The sequence below is a fragment of the Rhinoderma darwinii genome, chromosome 4 (genome assembly GCF_050947455.1).
Source record: "Rhinoderma darwinii isolate aRhiDar2 chromosome 4, aRhiDar2.hap1, whole genome shotgun sequence".
Lineage (NCBI taxonomy): Eukaryota > Metazoa > Chordata > Amphibia > Anura > Rhinodermatidae > Rhinoderma > Rhinoderma darwinii.
This window is the reverse complement of record NC_134690.1, coordinates 177,752,417-177,775,763: the sequence shown is the minus strand read 5'-3', so window position 1 is coordinate 177,775,763 and position 23,347 is coordinate 177,752,417. Positions and strand designations below refer to the sequence as shown.

General features: G+C 37.4%; 1 protein-coding gene across 1 annotated transcript in view; it reads left to right on the top strand.

The window, feature by feature from the left end:
* Window positions 1-23,347, top strand: part of CSMD1 (CUB and Sushi multiple domains 1) — a 1,675,903-nt gene that overhangs the window by 1,169,241 nt on the left and 483,315 nt on the right. The gene's annotated exons all lie outside the window — the stretch shown is intronic.

Sequence of the window (23,347 nt, the reverse complement as noted above, 5' to 3'; positions counted from 1 at the left end):
TCATACAATTTTGCTTCAAAGTATTGTATATAAAAATTAATGTCTGTGGCTAAAATGTCTGACACAAAAAAGAGTCACACAACGCCTAAAAATAAAAGTACAAGATGTGCATTGTTCATACATGCCACGTATGCTTATGTCTACATGCACGTATCTTCACATATTCACCAGAAGAGAGCAGATTAGAAATATCCACTATCTAGATACCAATAAACATCGGAGTCACGCAATCAACAAATGGTCTTATTATGTGCACAACTGCTCACCTTCACACTCATTTGGTAGAAAAAGAACAAGAAAAAAAAAGTTAAAATCAGAAAATACATATCCTGTCTGATTTCTAAGGGAGGTGGTTTTATGAGGAGAAGTTCCTGTATCACTTCTCTGGGGTCACTGGAAGGATGGACAGGGGGGAGTTGACCGTAAGAGGCTGTGATCTTTCTTGTTACTGTCACTTGCAGCTTTTCTCCTCCCATCCAGCCCTTACACACAAAAAACAGGAAGCAACGTTTTTATCCTACACCCCCTCATCAAATGAGTGTTGCTCCCCGAATATTGCACCTAGATGTCTGAAGTCATTTAAAAGCTAGGAATCTGGGCTTTAATATAACTCCCAGATCTAGGTTCTAGCCTTTATATTCTAGTCGCAGCAAGTCATGACATATTGCATACGTCCTTTGTAGTGAAGGGGTTAAAAACTATAATTGTGAAAATTAATTTTGTCAGCTTTTTACATTTTATTTATACTTTGATGGATTTTATTGGGATTTTCAATAGCACAAAAGTGTAACAAATAAACAATCATGAAACATGTTACAAACAATGTTGAATCAACATCATCTATTCCATTATAAAATTTGTTTTCAGTGCAGTATTCAATAATATATTGCATATTGCAAGTGAAAGGTATAACAAACAGAAAATATTTAAAAAAAAATCAATAAACAATCTCTCCAAACTTTTTGCCTTTTCACTTTGCATACAATATCAATATCAATAATGTTTCTTAAGTATTTCTTCACCATCATTAGTACATTGTAATTAAATAGTACCCAGCTCTTCCTATGTAGCCACCAGTACCAGATATACATCTCAGAAACCTGTTGCCCGATTGTCTGGTGCCTTAGACTAAGTGAAGTAAGCCACACCTGAAGTCATGTACAGTGAAGGAAATAAGTATTTGATCCCTTGCTGATTTTGTAAGTTTGCCCACTGTCAAAGACATGAACAGTCTAGAATTTTTAGGCTAGGTTAATTTTACCAGTGAGAGATAGATTACATAAAAAAAAAAAAAGGAAATCACATAGTCAAAATTATACATATTTATTTGCATTGTGCACAAAGAAATAAGTATTTGATCCCCTACCAACCATTAAGAGTTCAGCCTCCTCCAGACCAGTTACACGCTCCAAATCAACTTGGTGCCTGCATTAAAGACAGCTGTCTTAAATGGTCACCTGTATAAAAGACTCCTGTCCACAGACTCAATTAATCAGTCTGACTCTAAACTCTACAACATGGGCAAGACCAAATAGCTTTCTAAGGATGTCAGGGACAAGATTATAGACCTGCACAAGGCTGGAATGGGCTACAAAACCATAAGTAAGACGCTGGGTGAGAAGGAGACAACTGTTGGGGCAATAGTAAGAAAATGGAAGACATACAAAATGACTGTCAATCGACATCGATCTGGGGCTCCATGCAAAATCTCACCTCGTGGGGTATCCTTGATCCTGAGGAAGGTGAGCGCTCAGCCGAAAACTACACGGGGGAACTTGTTAATGATCTCAAGGCAGCTGGGACCACAGTCACCAAGAAAACCATTGGTAACACATTACGCCGTAATGGATTAAAATCCTGAAGTGCCCGCAAGGTCCCCCTGCTCAAGAAGGCACATGTACAGGCCCGTCTGAAGTTTGCAAATGAACATCTGGATGATTCTGAGAGTGTTTGGAAGAAGGTGCTGTGGTCAGATGAGACTAAAATTGAGCTCTTTGGCATTAACTCAACTCGCCATGTTTGGAGGAAGAGAAATGCTGCCTATGACCCAAAGAACACCGTCCCCACTGTCAAGCATGGAGGTGGAAACATTATGTTTTGGGGGTGTTTCTCTGCTAAGGGCACAGGACTACTTCACCGCATCAATGGGAGAATGGATGGAGCCATGTACCGTCAAATCCTGAGTGACAACCTCCTTCCCTCCACCAGGACATTAAAAATGGCTCGTGGCTGGGTCTTCCAGCACGACAATGACCCGAAACATACAGCCAAGGCAACAAAGGAGTGGCTCAAAAAGAAGCACATTAAGGTCATGGAGTGGCCTAGCCAGTCTCCAGACCTTAATCCCATCGAAAACTTATGGAGGGAGCTGAAGATCCGAGTTGCCAAGCGACAGCCTCAAAATCTTAATGGTTTACAGATGATCTGCAAAGAGGAGTGGGCCAAAATTCCATCTAACATGTGTGCAAACCTCATCATCAACTACAAAAAACGTCTGACTGCTGTGCTTGCCAACAAGGGTTTTGCCACCAAGTATTAAGTCTTGTTTGCCAAAGGGATCAAATACTTATTTCTCTGTGCACAATGCAAATAAATATATATATAATTTTGACTGTGTGATTTTCTGTTTTTTTTTTTGTATAATCTATCTCTCACTGGTAAGATTAACCTAGCCTAAAAATTCTAGACTGTTCATGTCTTTGACAGTGGGCAAACTTACAAAATCAGCACTGGATCAAATACTTATTTCCTTCACTGTATATCAAACAAAAGTCTCTCAGTAGTCCAGAACTGAGTGAGAATATAATGTAGTAAATTCTGCTATTGTATTCTAAATCGAGACCATAATAATAAAGGATGGCATAAGTTAAAACTTAAATAGGCTCTGTCACAACATTAGGTGCCCTATCTCCTACCTAATATGATAGGTGCTGTAATGTAAATAACAACAGTGGTTTTTATTTTGAAAAACAATCATTTTTAAGCAATTTATGAACAATTTTAGATTTGTGCTAATTAGTTTCTTAATGTCCAACTGGGCATTTTTTTACTTTTGACCAAGTGGGCGTTGTAAAGAGAAGTGTATGACGCTGACCAATCAGCGTCATACACTTCTCTCCATTCATGTCCATTTGTATTCACAGCACAGCATGATCTCGCGAGATCACGCTGTGCTGTCACATACTCCCAGAGTAAATTTATAGAAGTGTCTTGAGAGTGAATGGACATTGCCTCCAGCCAGGATGCGATGTATATTCACACTCCCGACACTTCGGTAAAGTTTCTGTGGGATCTCTTGCGAGATCACACTGTGCTGTGAGCGCAGATGGACATGAATGACAGCACAGCGTGATCTCGCGAAATCACGCTGTGCTGTCACATACTCCCACAGTAACTTTACCGAAGTGTCGAGAGTGTGAATAGACATCGCATCCTGGCTGGAGGCAATGTCCATTCACTCTCAAGACACTTCTGTAAAATTACTGTGGGTGTATGTGACAGCACAGCGTGATCTCGCGAGATCACGTTGTGCTGTGAGTACAGCTGGACATGAATGGAGAGAAGTGTATGTTGCTGATTGGTCAGCGTCATACACTTCTCTTTACAATGCCCACTTGGCCAAAAGTAAAAAAAAACGCCCAGCTGGGCATTAAGAAACTAATTTGCATAAATCTAAAATTGTTTATAACTTGCTCAAAAATGATCGTTTTTCAAAATAAAAACCACTGTTGTTATCTACATTACAACGCCTAGCAGATTAGTAGGGGATAGGGCATTTATAAACTAGTGACAGAGCCTCTTTAGCTTCCATTTGCTTACACTTTCAATTTTTTTTTCATATGTCATAGGGTATTTTTGCCCGTTTTTCGGGCCGTAAAGGCCCGAAAAACTGTTGAAAAATCAAAAACAGAACGCCTCCAAACATCTGCCCATTTTAAAACGGCCGTGTAAAAAATCGGTCACGAAAAAAGAAGTGCAGGTCACTTCTTGGGACGTTTTTGGAGCCGTTTTTCATAGACTTTATTGAAAACAGCTCCAAAAACTTCTGTAAGAAACGCAGCGAACAATGAAGCGAAAAACGCGAGTGGCTTAAAAAAACGTCTGAAAATCAGGAGCTGTTTTCCCTTGAAAAAAGCTCCGTATTTTAAGATGTTTCTGAGTTTGCGTGTGAACATACCCATAGAGACATATCAGAAATTTTGATAGATAAATGAGTAAGCCAAAATAATGAGCTGATTATTTAAAGTGTAAAATAGACTTAAATCGTACCTCTACTGTCACTGAAAAACTATTAGGGTATGTTTACACTACTTATTTCGGAAGCAGAAGTTTTTTATGGAACACAGCTCCTGATTTTCAGACGTTTTTAAATTAACTAGCATTTTTCGCTGTGTTTTTTTCAGCCGTTTTTGGAGCTGTTTTTCTATAGAGTCAATGGAAAACGGCTCCAAAAACGGCTCTAGAAGTGACATGCACCTCTTTTTCACAGGTGTTTTTTTATGGAGCCGTTTTTCAAAACGGCCGCATAAAAAAACGCCCCGTCGGAACAGAACACCTGTTTCCCGAAAAACGTCCGAAAATAAGCCGTGTGAACATACCCATATAGTGCAGGAGTGTGCACAATAACCGTTTTTCTAAATAACTCATAGATGTTCCTGGTAAGCCGTCTTCATCCTGTAAAGGTGCGCCATTCACAGTCGAAGATGCGGCTTGTTCAGCTGAATGCTTCTGCACCTTCGTTGTTAGCAACGGTAGGGGTCTCAGCACCCGGACCCCACCGATTAAAACTTTTGGTATGTCTCTTTGGTTTATCAAAAGTTTTTTGAACATACAGTTTCTCTTTAACAAACTAAAAATGTCTCAAATCAAAGATGAATATCATAAAAGCAATTTCATATATAATGTCACTGTTAGTAACCTTAAAACTATGCAGGACTAGGTAGCATCCAATCACTCAATGGAAGGTATATGTGATTGGACAATATCATGCAGTTGCAGCTATGTACACAAGCCCTATCAATCTAATGGTCGCTCCTAACATTGGTTCATTCAGCAGAGCACCTGCCCTGAGAAGAGCATCCCCTTATACCACACTGGAACCTAGCCCTAATTCTCACAGTATCCCTATTCAAAGAACGCTCAGTCTTCTATGCATTTTACCAGGTTATACTCTGCTCGTCAAAAACATAGAGTGGCATAATAACAGGATGGGATCAAAACGGCAGTTCAGTGTTCAGAGTGATCATAATATATACATCAAAACCAACGTCCTTGGCTATGGCTAGAGAACGAGTAACCAATCAAACTTTAGTGGCGGCATTTACTTACCTCTTTCTTTACAAATTCAAGCGGCCAATGTACCACCTATCAATTAAGACGGGACTCACAGAGACTGCCTCTAAAGTGGGATAGCGTCAAGTTTCCTTAGGGACCATTCTGTGCATCTTAAATGACTGGGATGAATGATTTGTTTCGCCAGGTGGCATAGAGATGATGCTAATTCGCTACATTAGGAGCAGATAGCCGATGGTTAATATCTTTACAATATAGTGTATTGTAGCAAGCTATTAGTATCTGGTCTTGTCATGCCTAAAAATAGAAAGTATGGAAGAGAAATTTACATTAGACATAGCAAAAAATTGTGTATACGAGAATACATTTACAGTAAACCTTTAATAAGGAGAACCATACGTCAAATGGGGACATATGTCATTGAACCTGAATATTTGAAAATTGCATAACGCCAAAACCACCATATTGTCAATAAACACAGAGATTTATGGTGAGTATTCGTAAAGCCAAAAAGTGAATGTCCTTAGGGACTAGATTCCTTATTATACAACAGTCTGTAATTCTGTGATCTGTGATTCTGCAAGAGATCGCCAGTAAATAATAAATATCTTACCGCAATAGCAAACATGTCATATAGTTGATAATCGATGGTAAAATGATAAACGTCACTGGTACTATTAGGCACTGTTCACATCTGCGTTGGAGGCTCCGTTAGGGGCCTCCATCGCAGACCCGGCAGAAATTACCCGAAACAATAGTGCTGCATGTTGCGCTATTTTTTCTGGTAAAACAACGGACACCCTGATGGAAGGCCGATGGAGCCCATTGAAGTTACATAGTTACATAGTTAGTACGGTTGAAAAAAGACACATGTCCATCAAGTTCAACCAAGGAATGGGAAAGGGAAGGGAAAAATTTCTACACATAGGAATTAGTTAATGGGTTTCTTTGCCCGCGGCAGTATCCATTGTGCAACGGAACTGCTGCTTCCAGCTTTTCCCTTGTTCTGCTCTTCCGAAGGAAATATGTGAACAGGGCCCTATCACGTAGGGTTTGTGGACCCACTAGGCCGTACCGCCTTGGCGGTATGGCAGCTGGTCAACAGGGTGCAGGTTAAAGTCTATAGTTCGTATAGGGTACCTGTGGCAGCTCGGACAGTAGCAAGGCAGGCTCGGCTGGGACTAGGCAGCAGGCAAACGTCAGGCGTGGTGAAGCAGGACAGGCGTGGTATACAGCACAGCACGACTCTGGCTCAGCACGGCACATGACCAGGATAGCATGGGATACAGCTAACAGGTACACACTAGGAGACCATCGCATAGACAAACTTACGGTACGACAACAACGCTCAGGCATAGAAGCAAGGGCTGAACCCCTCTTATAATCCAGGGCACTCATGGGCTGATACTTAATTAAAGTCCGATGGGCGCTGCCCCTTTAAGATCCTACGGGATCTGGCCGAGGTGAGTGGAAGTGAACGCTGGCGTCTCCTGAGGAGGAGTCTGGGGCCAGCGCTCGCCAACCCATGGCTGTGGCTGGCAGGGGGAGAGTAAACTTGACGGCCCGCAGCCACGGACATGACACTCCCATTATTATTGATGACTATTATTCAGCAATTATCATCAGAATGTATTCCAGTGACAGCTACATTCTATCCCTTTTGGTCATATAGTATTCCCATGACCTATTACTACCAAAACTAAAAAGTATAGGAGCAGGTACAACAATTTAAATTTACATTTATGTACATCCAATGGTATAAATTGAACAAGTGGGCACATAGAACCAGTTAATATACTGTATCTGTACAGGAACTTATATTTATCTATGTCAGAACAATTGAATTTAATAGGAAACAACTGAAATGGAGGTGCTAATTTAAACAATGTGGTGAAATGGATTTCAGGTGATAGATCCAGCACCATTGGATATGTAAAATATGCTAATCCAATTTTACACATGTCATTTTAGGTAATGACAATTGTATTCGCCAAAAACAAATAGACCTGTGGTCAGCTTTATGTACACGTCGGGCGTTCGGGGTGTCTCTATAGTGGAGGTATCATTATAAAGTCCCCTGACTATACGTTTAAACTCATGTTTTTATTTTTTCCAACATAGTCTTTTGCACTTCGCCAAATAAACTACACTGACTTACAGTTTATACAATTTCTGGTTACGTAAACCTCCCCTGTTGACGAGCTTCTAAGGGTTTTCAATACTGATATGGAGTCTTTCTGTACCCAAGGGTTTTCATGATAACCAAGATTCATGTGTAGGTGTTGATACTAAGTGAGTATTTACTAGTCTGTCCCTGAAGTTCTGAAATTTTTGGAATGTTATCTGAGGTCACACACCAAGGATAGATACTAAGTCCTCATTCTCTAAAAGGATACCCACCCCAGTATTTCTTAAGGGTGTTATGGACCTCGTAATGGGCTTCATCATATACCCCAATTATCTGGATACACCTTCCTACATCTTCCTTTCTCTTTTGGAACAAGAATTCACTGCATTTGCAATTGATTGCCACTTTGAAGACATTCCTAAGTACTTTTTCTGGATGGCCTTTATCCCAAGAAGGATTTCACAGGTAATTAGCCTGTGTCAAAAACACTTTGGTACTAGAACAATTTAACCAAAGGCAGAGGTATTGTCCATTTGGTATCCCTTTCTTTAGGGTATATGGAAAGGAGCTCTCCAACCTCAGGAGACTGTTTGCTGACATCACTATTCTAAAACTATTCATCTTAATTTGGCCATTAAATCCCCTTGTGATTGAGAGATCCAAGAAGGCCAAACAGTGCCTATTACATTCCGAGGTGAATTTCAATCATATATCATTGTTGTTTAAATTCTTTTAATATAGACTCTGCCCCCAGCCAAAGAACAAAAACATTGTCAATAAAACTTAGCCACAGACTTATCGACGCATGCCAATGGCTATAGTACTCCTAAAAGAATAATGAGTTCTCCCACAGCCCAGGAACAGATTGGAATATATGGGAGGACAAGGGCTCCCCATCGTGGTGCCCCTAAGCTGGATTGTAGTAGCGTCCAATGAACAGAAAATTGTTTCTCGTGAGGTTAAATTGCAATAGTTCCAGGATGAGGGTATTATGTAAAAACATATGAGTATGCCTTGTTTTTAAGAAGGTGGATACAGCTTCCATATCCAGACCATGGTGGTTGGAGCTGTGTAATTTTTCCACTTCAATCGATGCAAAAATCATCCCCTCATTCAAGAGCCCGTCCTCTTATCTTAGAAGCAAATCTGAGGTATTCCTTATATACGATGGTTGAATAGACACAAACAGCCGAAGTACCTCATAATATGTTGGCGCTATATAAATAAAGATTATAATTATTATTATTATCTATGTATATTTCAATATTCTTGCTCAGATTATTAACGCCAGACACTATTGGTCGTAATTGAGAGGATTTAGTCCTTTGTGAATCTTCGTTAGTGTGTAAAATGTGTGGCCACTACCGGAAACTCAGGAAACAGGAACCTCAGTTCATTTATAGCAAAATAATTATCATTGAATGCATTCATCAGAAGCTTTACAATTCAGTGGCAAACTGTTTTGTGAAATTTTCTCCTAGTTTCTGATATGTGGAGTGGTCTGCGAATATGTCCATGCACAATTGTTTTTATATTTGTTGGAATCAAGGATGACTTTAGCCTTATTCCCTTCAAGTTCAAGTTATTTTAATGCCTTGGCAATGACATTAGTTATATTGTGTCATCCTCATGCATGGTATTCTTTGTTTTGTACTACATCTTTAACCAGTCTTTTAAAAATCTCGATATTAGAGCTTTTTCTTATGGGGGAGCGTTTTGGCACTTATGGTGTTTAGGGTAGTGAATGGACCCTTTCCTCTTTCAAGGGTATTATTACTTAATAAATCATTGAGAGCTCTCACTGCTAGAAGATTTGTTGCCAAATTTTGTTCCTTACAAATAATTTTTTCTTAAAGTGCATAATGCTTATACCATTGCAGTTTTCTGATAAATTGGGAAACGTGTTTGGCCCATTCGAGTCATATATTTTTGTCGGAACAAAAAATAAGTCATATACTGTATAGCTTTAAAATGTTTGTACTCTCTTACGAAACAAAGCAGAATGTTTGTGATGCTGTTCTTGCAACATCTAGCACTTTGATGTCAATATGATACACAGCTAAATGGAAGCCGGAGGACCCATTATAAGTCAATGAGTTCTATTGGGCGCTGGTGGTATTCATCATCTGAGAAATCCCGCACAGTGTTGTGGTTTACATTATAGAGAGAAACCAGGACGCATAGGTAAACAACCATTAAGTTATCTAGTTAAGTGAAAATTGTTCAAATGGATGTCATAATCATTAAAGGGAAACTTCAGGAAAAAGAAAATGAGTTTCCCTTTGCAATGATTCATTGTTGAGTTATTTAGACTTTGATTTCTAAGCCAAGTCCTTGGCTAAGAAAATGTTGTCACCTGATTTTTAGTAACAAAAAACACTATCGACAGGTGACATTCTCCATGCCCTTGTGAAAGTATTGCCATTAGCATTGAGAAGATGTAAAATATAGCACTCCACATGTTTCTATTTTCAATGGCTGACACGAGGTTGCGGCGTTGGGAAAGACTGGCAAAGAAATTTGTGTCTGCCTGCTATTTTTTGTAAACAACTAGTTACATTGTATTTTAAAGAAAAATCTAATGTTCTATGAAAATATATTATTCAATACACTTTTAAATTAAATCACAATATTATTATTATTATCGCATAATTATCATGATCATCGTTATCATTATTCCACTTAGTTTAAGGAGACATTGATTCTATTTTTGTTTTTACCCTGTAGCAAGAATATATCTTGTATCATGGTAAATAATTATTGTACAAGGAAGCCCTGCAAAGTAATTGTGTCACCCAGTACTGTAGATAATATATGTTGACTTAAGAAAAGCTACAGGAACAGCAATAGGTCTTCAAGCAATGTTTTCTGCTTCAAATGTCACAGTCTACAGGGATTTATTTTAAAATCTCAAATATAGACACAAAAAAAGGAGGAAATGGCCCTAGGTCCTGCAATTACATTAAAGTACCAGAGGATAAATAAGATGAACCTTCCATACATTCATGTATTTAAGAAGAAAGAAACGGGTGACATAGCAGCCTTTATGTTCACTCGTTCTGTCAATGCTCCCTCTCTGCCCAAATGCCTCTAGTATGAAGGAAAAACATATTTTCTGCTTAGCAAATTATATAACTACTAAAGTTTGGCATTGTGGTTGTGCACATTAGTGTACCAGACGAAACCACATTCCGAAAGCTATAAATATTTCAAAGAAAAATAGCCTTGAACAGCCTTGAACATGACTTCTAAAATATATCTATGTCCTTTTTATGCAGTTTTTTTATTTATGTTTTTCTCTTTAGTTCATGTAAAGGACACGAAGAAGTTATTCATATCTTTATTCTTTACGGCTTCTTTTAATCTGAGCATTCTCTCTGTGTCAGCCAAGTCCTTCTGGTCTTGTAGTTTGTCAAAAGCTCCTTTTCCATGGGACAGATTTGAAACTATTGTTCAAAATGCCAGGAGCTCTTAATAATGAATTACTGACAGAAGAAATGTTTCATTGCTGCAGCTTCAAAGGGAATACAGCCCTGAAACCCATACAAATGAAACAAAGTAGGCAAATAAAATGTTATTATAAAATAATTTTACACTTTTAATAATGTATATTTCCAACTATGATATGGGTTTAGGTTTCTAATTGTGGATGAACAAAGATAATTTACATTTTCAGTTTTTTCTCAGGTGGATATTACTAATATTAATTATAATATATTTATATTATCCCAAAAGTTTTCATACAGAAGATAAAAATATTTTCATAATTTATGTGTGTAGATTAGAATGCTGTGTATGGAAGGTTAATATTTTCTTTCCCTTGTTTATTACTAGAAGTTTTGATGCCGTGATTACTATCAGGGTCATTGTAAAGCAATGTTCACACTTGCTTGTAGCTCCCCAGCTGCAAATACTATTAAAGAATAGTGGCACCAGGGAGGCCATGACATTAGTAGAACTTGGCACCACAGTCAAAACCAAATCACTGGCAGTTAGCACTAGGGTAAGGCTCTGTTCACACTAGTGTCAAGGCTTCCATTTTAACTCTAGCTGTAATGCAAATGATGGATCAATTACAATCACTTTTGAAACAGATTCTAAAAGATTATGATTGATTCCATGGACTTGTAATATGTATGCCCATTTTTTAAAATTAATAGTAGGCTGTTCTGGGCATCAAAGAGCAAAGCTAAGAGGAAAAAAGTGGGAGCTGATGCGTATTGCTATATCATTAGGTCATATCTTTAATAAGCGTTTTCCCTTTGGCATCGATAGAATATGCCATCACTTTAGGATTGGTGGGAATCTGACCTATGGGGCCGCCACCTATCCTGAGGGACCACTGCTCTGACTTGCACTCCCCGCTAACCAGTTGTGCTGGGAACTGAATGGGGTCATATACGGAAATTTCCTGCACAGCGGGTGGCTGGGGCGCCATTGTACATTAAAAAACATTGAAGGAGACACAGTGCTAGAGCAGCACTGCAGTCCCTTCATTTTCAGGATTAGTGAGGGCCTCAGAGGTAGAACTCCCACGGATTATAAAGTGACGTCATATCCTAGCGATATGCCATCTCTTTATAAGATGTGAATACCTCTTTAATACCACCTGTCATGTTTGCAGTGGCTCATGCGCTAGAAAAGGTCAGGTACCTCTGTTAAATAGGGTCATATATTGTTTTTTAGGTGCATGAATATAGAAGTATACTAATTGCATGTGTATATGAATCAGCCATACTTCGGTTTTTTTTTAATTTTGTTTCGCACATAGAAAGGATCAACGGCAGTACTAGCAAAATACTTTTTACCAGGAATTGTCTTATGCGTATAGCCAATTTATTATTTTTGTTTAAATTGGCTTTGAAGCCTTTATCAAGGCAATCCATTTTTACAAAAATTATTGTACTATTGATAGATGGCATACTCTTTCTTTTGATACTATGAACAGAGAGGTTGGCTGAAGTTAAACAGTATTTTTATCCAACAAATAAAATTGGCCTTATATTAGCAAAATCAGAAGTTAAAACCATAGCCAAATGTTTGTTTTACTTACAGAGATATTGAAATTCTCCTGTTTTGCTATGGCAGCCATTTTTGCAAAAGTGGCCAGAAGAATACTTCTATTGTTGGTCACCTTTAATTTAGCTTTTTAGCAACTTACAGCAAATTTCCCTTTATTAATGATACAATATGCTGACTTAATGTCTGTCGCCTTTGAATCAGCTTCTGATGATAAACTATTAATATGCCTGCACTTATGTTGTCACTTTTGCACAAATGGCTGAATAATTATCAAAGATGGGTCACTACTCTTTATTTTCTAGTATATGACCAATATTATGTTTTGGTATAAATCCTCTTTAAGTACATGATGAACTAGCATGTTATTATTCAATAATTAACATTAATAAAATGTATGTCTTGTAGACTCTGGATGGCTTTTCAACATGTTTGGTGATATGACTTAGAAATTGTGAAAGTGACAAGTATTTAGAAATTATAGAAGCATTACAACATAACAGTTTTAGACTTCACAGATCAGCATATGTGGTATGGTATACTGGATAGAAGCCTCATTTTGCAATAATTTCAAACATTTGCATTTTTCACATTTTTACTTAGGGTTATTAGGTACTAAAAATAATTACATTAGTTTATGTTTAGAAATTTTATTGTCAATTATAAGGATCATCCTCATAACATTACTCACCAAGAGTAAATGTAAAATCTGGAAAACTTTGTGTAATATTACACTTCAAAGATGTAAATTTAAAGTGAGGACAATAAATGGCAATAAAAATAAATTCTTTATAAGACATGTAATAAATAAACTAATGAAAAGACAAATCAAATTCTCCTTATGTAACCTAGCTTGATAGATGTTGTAAAACGTGCTTGAGGGGAAGTGTAATTTAGATAAATAGGCATCTGTACTAGAGATGCTGCCTGATGTATGTAAAATACAAAATATACCATATGGACTGTGCCTGGAGTAAACTGAGGAAACTTTTGTGGAAAGTTCATGTTAAGTTAAGAAAACTTGTTTTAATTAAAGTAACTAATTAAGAACTTCTGTTAATGTAAAATCTATGTAGGAAATGCCTCTACTGTCTGTTACTGAATAACCAGGATGCCAGTCTGTAGAACACAAGTGTTTATAAGTTAAAAGATTTAGATATTTGATTATGCAAGTTTAATAGTAAAATACATTGAAACCCATGGAGTTTGGGCAGAATAACATGTTTATTAAAGGGAATGTGTTGCCAGAAAAACATGTTTTTTTTTTAAAAATTAAACATTTAGTGTGTGGGTGATTAAACATTGTTCAAATTTTTTTTATTTTTTTGCACGAGTCCAGGAAATATTATAAATTATTTCTAATTTATAATACTACCCATTTTTGGTCACTAGATGGAGCTGTTCCCAAAATTGCAGCATTGCAACATTGGGTTAAAAGCCCTCGCTCTAGTGAGCTCTCAGCATCCCCCCCTCCTTTATCCTGACTAGTGCCGGGATAAACGAGGGGTTTGAACGGTGTAACCTCCTACACTGTGTGTCGCCATTTTTTGAGCTAACCCACAGTGTAGTAGGTTTACATACAGTAGTAAACACACACAAACACGAACATACATTGAAATCTCTTACCTGCTCCTGCCGCCGCGGCTCCCTCCGGCCCGTCCGCTCCGTTTGCTGCCGCTGGTGCAAGTGCACAAATCCGGAAGCCGCGACCGGAAGTAGTAATATTACTGTCCGGCCGCGACTTCCGGTCCACAGGAAAATGGCGCCGGACGGCGCCAATTTCGAATAGGACTGTGTGGGAGCGGCGCATGCGCAGTTCCCACACAGACGCCATACACTGCAGTCAATGGGACGGGAGCCGCTCGCAGTCCCTATGGGACTGTGGCTGCCGTATTCCATGTCTGTATGTGTCGTTAATCAACACACACAGAAATGGAACAAAAAATGGCAGCCCCCATAGGGAAGAAAAAGTGTAAAAATAAGAAAAAGTAAAACACAAACACACAAATGAATATAAACGTTTTTAATAAAGCACTAACATCTTTAACATATAAAAAAATAATTTGTGATGACACTGTTCCTTTAAGCCCTTTGTGCAAATTTTTTGGACACATGATGCTGTTTAGTACCACGACAGACATATGAGTAGGCTATGCAAATGCCGGATTTGGGGAAAGACTGGTGCACCATCTGTATAGTCTACCCACTGTTTTTTATGCTAAAAAGCCTGCAAGAAATATAATTTAGCCATACTACAATGATCACAGTAGTATTATAAAAAAACAACAACAAAAAAAAAAAACGGAAAGAAGGAAAACTTGAAGAGTTGTCTGTGGCGACTGTTCAAAACAGCAGTATCATTTCCACAACTTATTTTTTAATGAGAACCATAATCTGATTGGTTTTCAGAAGGTAAACCATTTACACTTGCAATTTATTTCATAAACTGCACCTCAGGTTGCTGCTTTCATTTTCCAAAAGGCCTCTGAAAAATGAGAGGTGGAATCTGATTGATTTCCATGGGCAACTACTCAACCTTTCCTTTGCGCCAGTTTTGATATAGCTCCTATCCAATGTGTTATTAATTATATCTGGTAATGTAATGGTTATGTTTATTTGCGTTAAACTGTAACAGATCAAAATTCTTGAAAGAGACTTTAATCTAGAAAACACTAAGAAAACTTAGATTAGCTATACTGGATGTAGTATCTCACTTACACTTATGATCGATGAGATATCTTTAAAAAGAACCTGTCAGCTCTCCGGACATGTCTGTTTTGGTGAAAATTAGTAAATATTCCCCATAGTATAACAATTGTGGAGAATATGTTCTTAGAACTCTGCATTGTTTTATCCCTCTGTTATTTTTCCTAGAAGTTTCGGAAAAAAGTTGACAACTAAATTAACAAGCCGTAAAAGCAAAACCCAAAAGGCAATGTAGGAATCACATTTTTTTCCAATTCTACCACACAAATAATTTTTTCCTGTTTCCCAGTACATTGTAAGGTACTTCTAAATAGGGCCAATAGAAACTACAATTCATCCCGCAAAAAAAAAAAAGCCCTCATACGACTCCACTGATAAAAAATAAAAATAAAGTTATGGCTCTTGGAAGGCAGGGAGTGAAAAACTAAAATGAAAAAAAAAAATGCCTATGACTTCCAGGGGTTAAAACTATTGTCGAAAACAAGACAACTCATGAATGGAGATGTGCTGCAAACTAACTCCATTGTTCAGTATTTTATACTTTAATATGCATTTACATTTTTATACCTCAAGGTTCAGATTTACCAAATCTTTATCAAAGCAATTTTTTTTTAAATTTACTAAACCATAGTATAAATATTATACTATAAAACAAGAGATCTCTGGTGAAGCTGTTTAATGGGCTTGCATACAGGCTAAATAGTAATGCAATAGGGAGCTATAAGGCTGCTAAAATGTAATCAATAACTTAAGTAATAAGTAAATAGATAGTAATATTTAATTTGTTATTAGATATGATAAATCTGTTTGTCAAGTGATGCAAATATTTATTCATTTGCATATACTGTAACTTGTGCAACCTTATCTATGTGTTGAGAAACACCTTGTAAATGTTTATTTTAGCACCCGACGATTTAGAGTAGTACCATTTTTGCTCACATTTACCCACTGCTAAACATTTAAATAGCTGCATCAAATACCACAATCATGATTTGTGAAAATGTGTTTTATCAACAGGTGTCTGGGTCTAAAAGCCGAAAATTATTTCAAAGCTCCTAGTAAATATTGCCTTGTAGAATTTTGCCTTAAATTTGCCTTTGCAAAAATGATTGCAATATATTCTACTACTTACTTCGGTTCCTGTACATATAGATATCCAGTTGATTTATACTCCATACTGAGAACAGTTACAGTACTTCAAAGATGCATTTCCCTATATAAGATGCCTGACAAAATCATTTTCCTCCTTGCCACAGAGTACAAGCGAAATACATCAAAGGCCTGATGAAATCCAGTTAAATTCCCTGTTAAAATGTAAATGTTACATTGGATTGACAGCACCCACTGTCAAAACGTACCGAGTATTCATTTGGTATGTTACATTTGCAACCTTAGTAGACGAGTGGGTTACAGCTCTTTACTCAGCAATTTTAACTATAATAGCAGGCAAATTCTGACAATATTTGCAACTAATGGATATATGCAAGGGTATAAAATACCAGTACTTTCGAATATAATTGATCAAACTTTAATATTGCTGAGCAGGTCTGTCTGAAATTATGTATTTTTATTTAAATATATGTGACTGTATCAGTCTAAAATAATTATTGTATAATTTTATTTTATGTCAGCGGATCGAATTAATTGAGTTTAAAGAATTTTTACCAAAAGATCACTTATGGGTGGAGTTTAATGATATGAAATATAAAATTTCAGCCGTTGAAAATTGAATACTCTTTTTTTTGGCTGTGCTACAAAGATGCTGAAGATACATTTTCTATATTGATAATAGTAATAGTAATAATAATGATGATGATCAAGTAATTATTTACCATAACAATCCTAGGTCAACATGCAAAGTTTTGTTTTCTGTGCAATTATTTGAAAAATTAAATTAAATGATAATTTGTTTTTTTGTATTTGAAAAGTAACAAGTATCTTTCATTATATTTTAATGTTTATACTTCAAAAGCTTGTACATATATTTTGCAAAAAGGTGTAGAACTGAAAGGTTATGTCAGAGTATTCACTTTGCTATGAACACAATAGATTTAAGCTTGTTTTAAGATTAGAAAATTGTCCCATAACAGCTGTGAAGTTCTCATTTCCCTTTACTAATAACAACATAGCAAACTTGACTGACCTACAGTATTAAGACATATCAACATCGTAGAGGAGAAGTCACCTGTTTGGGACAGCACTCTTTGAGCCAGATAGAAGAAGAACTGCTCTGCAAGAACGGCTCCTGCTCTGGTGGGCCAAGCCATGCGTTACAAAGTCGGCTATTCTATTAAATATAATGCATGTCCAGACACTGCTTCCTCCCACCACATCAATTGATCGCCATGATTTAGAGAAGCCAAATCTGCTGATATCAGCTGATCACCTGACCGGCATCTTTAGACAAACCCTTTAGACCGGTTTACACACAAGGATTTTTTTTATTTTTGAAACCACATACAAATGGTGGTATGCAAAATCATTGCCAAGGATCTTATGGTTGTTTCCCCCTTTATAATCCTTGCACCCAGCAGGGAGTGGCATACATGCCTAGTGCCAGCATTTGTAAAAGCCTTGTGTTAGTCAGCAATAACCATTGTAACTTTACAGTTTTAACTGCTTTGAGCAGCATTTACAGATTTTTCCACCAATAACAATTATTTTTAAAGAAGCACTCTGGCAAATTAGTTTTTTTGCACATATCATGGTAACTCTTCAGCAATATTCTAGCAGAGTCACTTGTTTTTTCTCATCTCAGTTGCATCTATATATTTTGAACCCTTTAATTATAGGCAGCTGTGTCATGTGATCTCTGTCTGACAACCAAAATAGACCATGCTCTCACGTGTAGAGAGGAGGTAACTCTCTCCTGTGTGGCTGACATCCTGTGAACTACAGGATTACATTATTACCTATTAAATCTGTCCTGGCCCCTCTTAGACCCCTCCCCACTCCACCCAGATCCACCCTCCTTGTTTCTCTGTATGTCTCTCCATGTATATAGTGCTGCTGAATAGATTATTTCTGCCCTATCTAAGGGAGCAGGAGTGCAATGATATAATAGATGATTCCATACAATGATTAGCTGCAGAATTATATCACTCCCCTGACTCACACTAACTGTCTATACTATCTGTATGTGCAGAATGTCTAGTGTATTTCTATGAGATACTGCTCCTCAATTCTTTCCCCTGCATCCTACTTTTAAGAGCTGACAGAAATCTACCACAAGTAGGAGACAGAGAAGATAGACTGAAGCTAAATAGGGATAAACTGAGACTCTGCAGTTTGAGGACAGAAGTTCTATGTCACTGACCTATGACTGGGAAAGGATACAGGGAAAAAAAGAGAGACACCGAGCGCTCCTCTAAGGTGATACTGTAGATTCAAAAACAGATGGCACAAACAAAGGTGTTTTAGGTAATACACTCACCTTCTGTGGTTGTGCAAGAAAGTCGGCACAACACGATCATCTAGCGTGCAGAATCTTTACGCTCCATACATGGGCAGTCTGCTGGCTTTCCGAGTGGGCACCGGTGGCTGGAAAATCAGCGAGATCCGATGTGTGAAAACAGTCCAAAAAAACTTGCTAATAGGATCACTCCTTGCTGAAGGCGCTCCTGCACAAGCGTTGAAAATCGACCACGTCCCCAATAACTGAAGGGCCTCCCGATGGATGAAGTATAAAACAGCTTTAATGCTTAAAAAACTAGAGAGGCCTGATGAAGACCTAAGTACTAGGTCAGAACGCGTAGCTTCCAGATCCACATATAGAGACATATTCTGTTTCACTACACATGTCTTTTTTAAGCAATAAAGCTGTTTTATACTTCATCCATTGAGAGGCCCTTACGTTATTGGGGATGTGGCCGACTTTCAACGCTTGTGCAGGAGCGCCTTCAGCAAGGAGTGATTATTTTTGCAAGTTTCTTTGGACTGACCTTTCACTAGCAGGAGGCAGGGGAGAGCAGTGTGAAGCTGCATCACATATAAATACACTGGAGACACGGAAGACACTGCAGTTAGGAGACAGATGATTTATGTCACTGATCTATCACTTGCTGATCTTATGTAGGAGTCAAAGCAGAGCAAGTGCTGTATGATGAGACTCTACCGTCTCTGCAAAGTCAGAAGCATCATGGGAAATGTAGGCTGTATTTGGGGAACCATATCAGAGGGGAAGATGGCACCAATATTGCAGAAACCCATAAACAGCCCATCAATTAAAACAGCTATACACAAGGCATTCACATAAGACTTTACCTTGTTCTTTAATAATAGTCTATGCTGCACTGTCTAGGCAAAAATATTTAATTTTGGTCAAAGGCGTCTTTAAGGCAGTCCAATTGTTTAAGAGGAATGATAAATAACAGTTTTCTCATTTCCATATATTTACAGTGGATTAGTTTAAGTGGGACTTTAGTAAGTGACATTTGTATCTCTTACTAATCATCAACATTAATCATTCAGACTATATTTGCCAGAGTACAAAATTTTAACCAAGTTTTGAACTAATTTAACATTCTTAGTTGTTGAAAATTTAATTTTTATAATTCACTTTACAATGTATATGGTGTTTTATGTAAATGACAAGCACATTTGTGCCATCGGTATGTGCATATTTGAGCATGTGAGTTCAAACAGCTTAAACATTACAAAGTCTAGATTTTATGATGAAATATGCAAGACATTTAGCCAAAATATGCTCTGCTAAAAATGAGTGGTAGAATTGTAATGTTAATAGAGGTAAAATGAATTGGTAAGGAATCGTAAGAATCTCTAAATACATTCATCCTTTCCCGAGCCATGATGAAACTGTATGTCATGGAGCAGGGGTGAAGTTTGGAGCGGATTCACTCGCTGAGCCCGCCCATATGCTGCAGGTGTCGGCTGTATATTACAGCTGACACACTGCTTTAAAAGCCAGGTACAAAGATCGCTCTGTTCCTGGCAATTTAACTAGTTGAATGCCCCTTTCAATAGGGACCGCAGCATTTAAACCATTAAAAGGAGGGGGTGGCCCCCTCCGACAGCCCATCGGCCCCCTGGGTTGCCGATGGTTGTCATGGCAGCCCGGGGGCCTAGTGAAGGCCCCCAGGTTTGCCTTCTGTCTGCCTCCTCAAAGCCCTGCCTCTGGCCTGTAAAAATGACAATATAATGATCGCTGGTTCAAGTCCCGTAGGGTGACTAATAAGAAGTGTAAAAAACAGTTAAATACATTTTTCAAGAGTGTAAAACATTTTTTAAAAGCTATTACAAGTTTTTTTTTAAAAACATTTCTCATTTTTCCCCAAGCGTAAATGAAATTGGTATCGCCGCGTCTGTAAAATTCTGAACTATTACAATATACCATTATTTAACTCACACGGTGAATGGTGTAAAAAAACCTATTTTTAACACCAGAATTGTTGTTTTTTGTTCATCTTAATTTTTTTTAATACAGATGTAATAAAAAGTGATCAAAAAATTGCATGTACCAAAAAATGGTTCTAATAAAAACTACAGTTCGTCCAACAAAAAATAAGCCCTCACACCGCTCAATCGATGAAAACATAAAAAAGTTACGGCTCTCAGAATGTGGTGACACAAAACAAATTTTTTATTTAACAAATAGTTTTTTCTTTGTAAAAGTAGTGAAATATTGGTATTAGTAGAAAAACTATATCAATTTGGTATCACCATAATTGTATTGAGCCGCGGAATAAATCGTAATTGTACTGAGCCATATAATAAAGTTAAGTTGTCATTAAAACAAAACCCAAAAAACAACGGAGGAATTGATATTTTTCTAATTCCACCCAACAAACAGTTTTTTGTCCATTTCGCCCTACATTATCCATGGAAAGATAGAACATGTCCTTACTTTCCACGGATCATTGACGGGACTCGCGCAGCACACACGGTCGTGTGCAAGAGCCCTAAGGGAACTTTTGCACAGCCTGATATGGGCAGTGAAAATGAGACAGCTCGTTGATCGGCGCTCGGACAGCTCGTTGATTGAGGCTCGTTTGCTCCTTTCACAAGGAGCAATGATCAGTTATGTATGGGGACGAGCGATCGTTACTACAATTGTTCGTCCCACTACTTTTCCAATATGTCGGCAGAAGAGGGAGATGTGCTGCTGACTAGCGAACATTTTATTGCGCACGTAAACAAGCTGATCAGACGATGAACGAGTTTTTGCTCATTCATCGGCTGATCGTTGCCCTCTGGCTATGATCGGGAATGTGCGTTTGTATGAATGATTATTTGCCAGATCATTGGACCGTGTAAAAGGGCCTTGAGACCAACATTCATCTTTGCATTTATTTTTGTAAAACCTCCTCAATTCGCTCTAATAATCCCTATGATAACACATTGCAAGAAAGCGACTACTGAACAATGTACTATGTCTGACAGATTAAAGGAAGTTTCATTACGCTACCTAAAACAGATTAAAATTATTATTACTGTAGTTTACCCAACACAGAGCAAAATTTAAATGCGGCATTAATAATATCTAGTAAAATAGTAGTTTTATTTGTTTTTATTGCATTTCTATATTTCCCAATTCTTAATAGAGACTTAATCTTTTACTTTGCAGAATATTGATTCTCCTAGGGAAGCATATTATCTATAATTGGATTAATGTTTCACCAGCACTTATCAGTAATAATCAGAAATCTTGAATTTCTCATGCCACCCATGCATACTTAACACCATTTTCATTTGCCTCTGTGAATCACAAACTATACCATACTTAGAAAAATAAGAATACAGGATTGTTTACCTCTTTGTGACCAGGTGGCAAGCCCAGCAATAAACTTGTAGTCTGGCATTAAGACTATTGTGTGCAGTAAATGTACAAACAAATTGACTTCTTTGATTGTGAGTTCCCTATACATTTTCCTTTGGTGATCTCCTCCAGGTCTTACAGTTACCATTGCCAATGTTTTTCTGCTCATACTTATGGTTTTGGGTCCTGAAAATCTCAGGCTAATCCTGACCCTGCCTTTACATAGCCTTTTATGAGATTTATAAAATGCTTCACCTTTAACCATGTGGGAATAAACCCTGAAACAACAATTGTGCATCAAGATACATACCTATTTTTACAGTTGGGGTGGCCCACGATACTATAAAATATAGTAGAGCTTCTGGTGCTTATGTCCCTTTCCCATGCTCCTGTATTTTATGGTGCACAAAAGTAACAAAAAGAATGAGGAAAAATAAGCATATAAACATATGTCTATTGTACTGCCATTAAAGAATGCTATCCTAGACCTGGGCTTCATATTTGCATATATCATATACATATCCTATTCACACCCCTTATGAAATGAGAATTAATATACAAAATTGACACATCAGGCATTACTCATTCAGTCAGTGACTATTCCAGTCCTTTTTCCTTTCTCGTTTTAATACAACATTCAGACTTATTGCAAATATATAAATATTAAGAATAATTTCTGGAAGACACTGTATCTTTAAAAAATGATTGTCTAGTTATGTATTGTTACTCATGTTCATGATGAATGCATCCATGCAAGGGTTTTAGTATAATTATTTTCATCTTATATATAATTTTGAAAGTTTGTTTGTTTGAAGCCCGATTTTTCATTGGTTTAAAATCAGAGAATAGCTATTTTTGATTGGACATTGAACAAAGTTTGCCTCCTTTTGCGATTTTTGATTAAGTGGCAGGAATACACCTTCAAAGTCCCTGTTTTTCCCATGGGCAACTATATGTTGCTTGCTCCAGAGTCGGCACTGGAAAGAATCTCTACATCTTGGCATCGGATCAAAAGACAAAACACATTGTTTACAAGAAAGCGTTGGAATAGAAACATGCAGTCCTAAATCAACACTATATAAATCTGTAATGAATATATTGCTTTATTTCATTTCTATTATGCTTCCAATAACATTATTTACACTCTCTAGCAATTAAATTCATATTGAGAGGTAGCAATTAAATTCATACTGAAAGGTTTTTAAATAGTGAGCTTTTACTCTATCTATACCGTAAGTCAACCCTCGGAGCAACGCCGGGTATAACAGCTAGTTGCTAAAAGTGCACTTCAAGAATGATGTGTGTAGTTTAATATATTTAGCAACATACACCATTCAGCTATAACATTAAAACTACCAGCAGTGGAAGAGAATAACATTGACTATCTCGTTACAGTGGCACCTGTCAAGAAGTTACAATGGTACCTG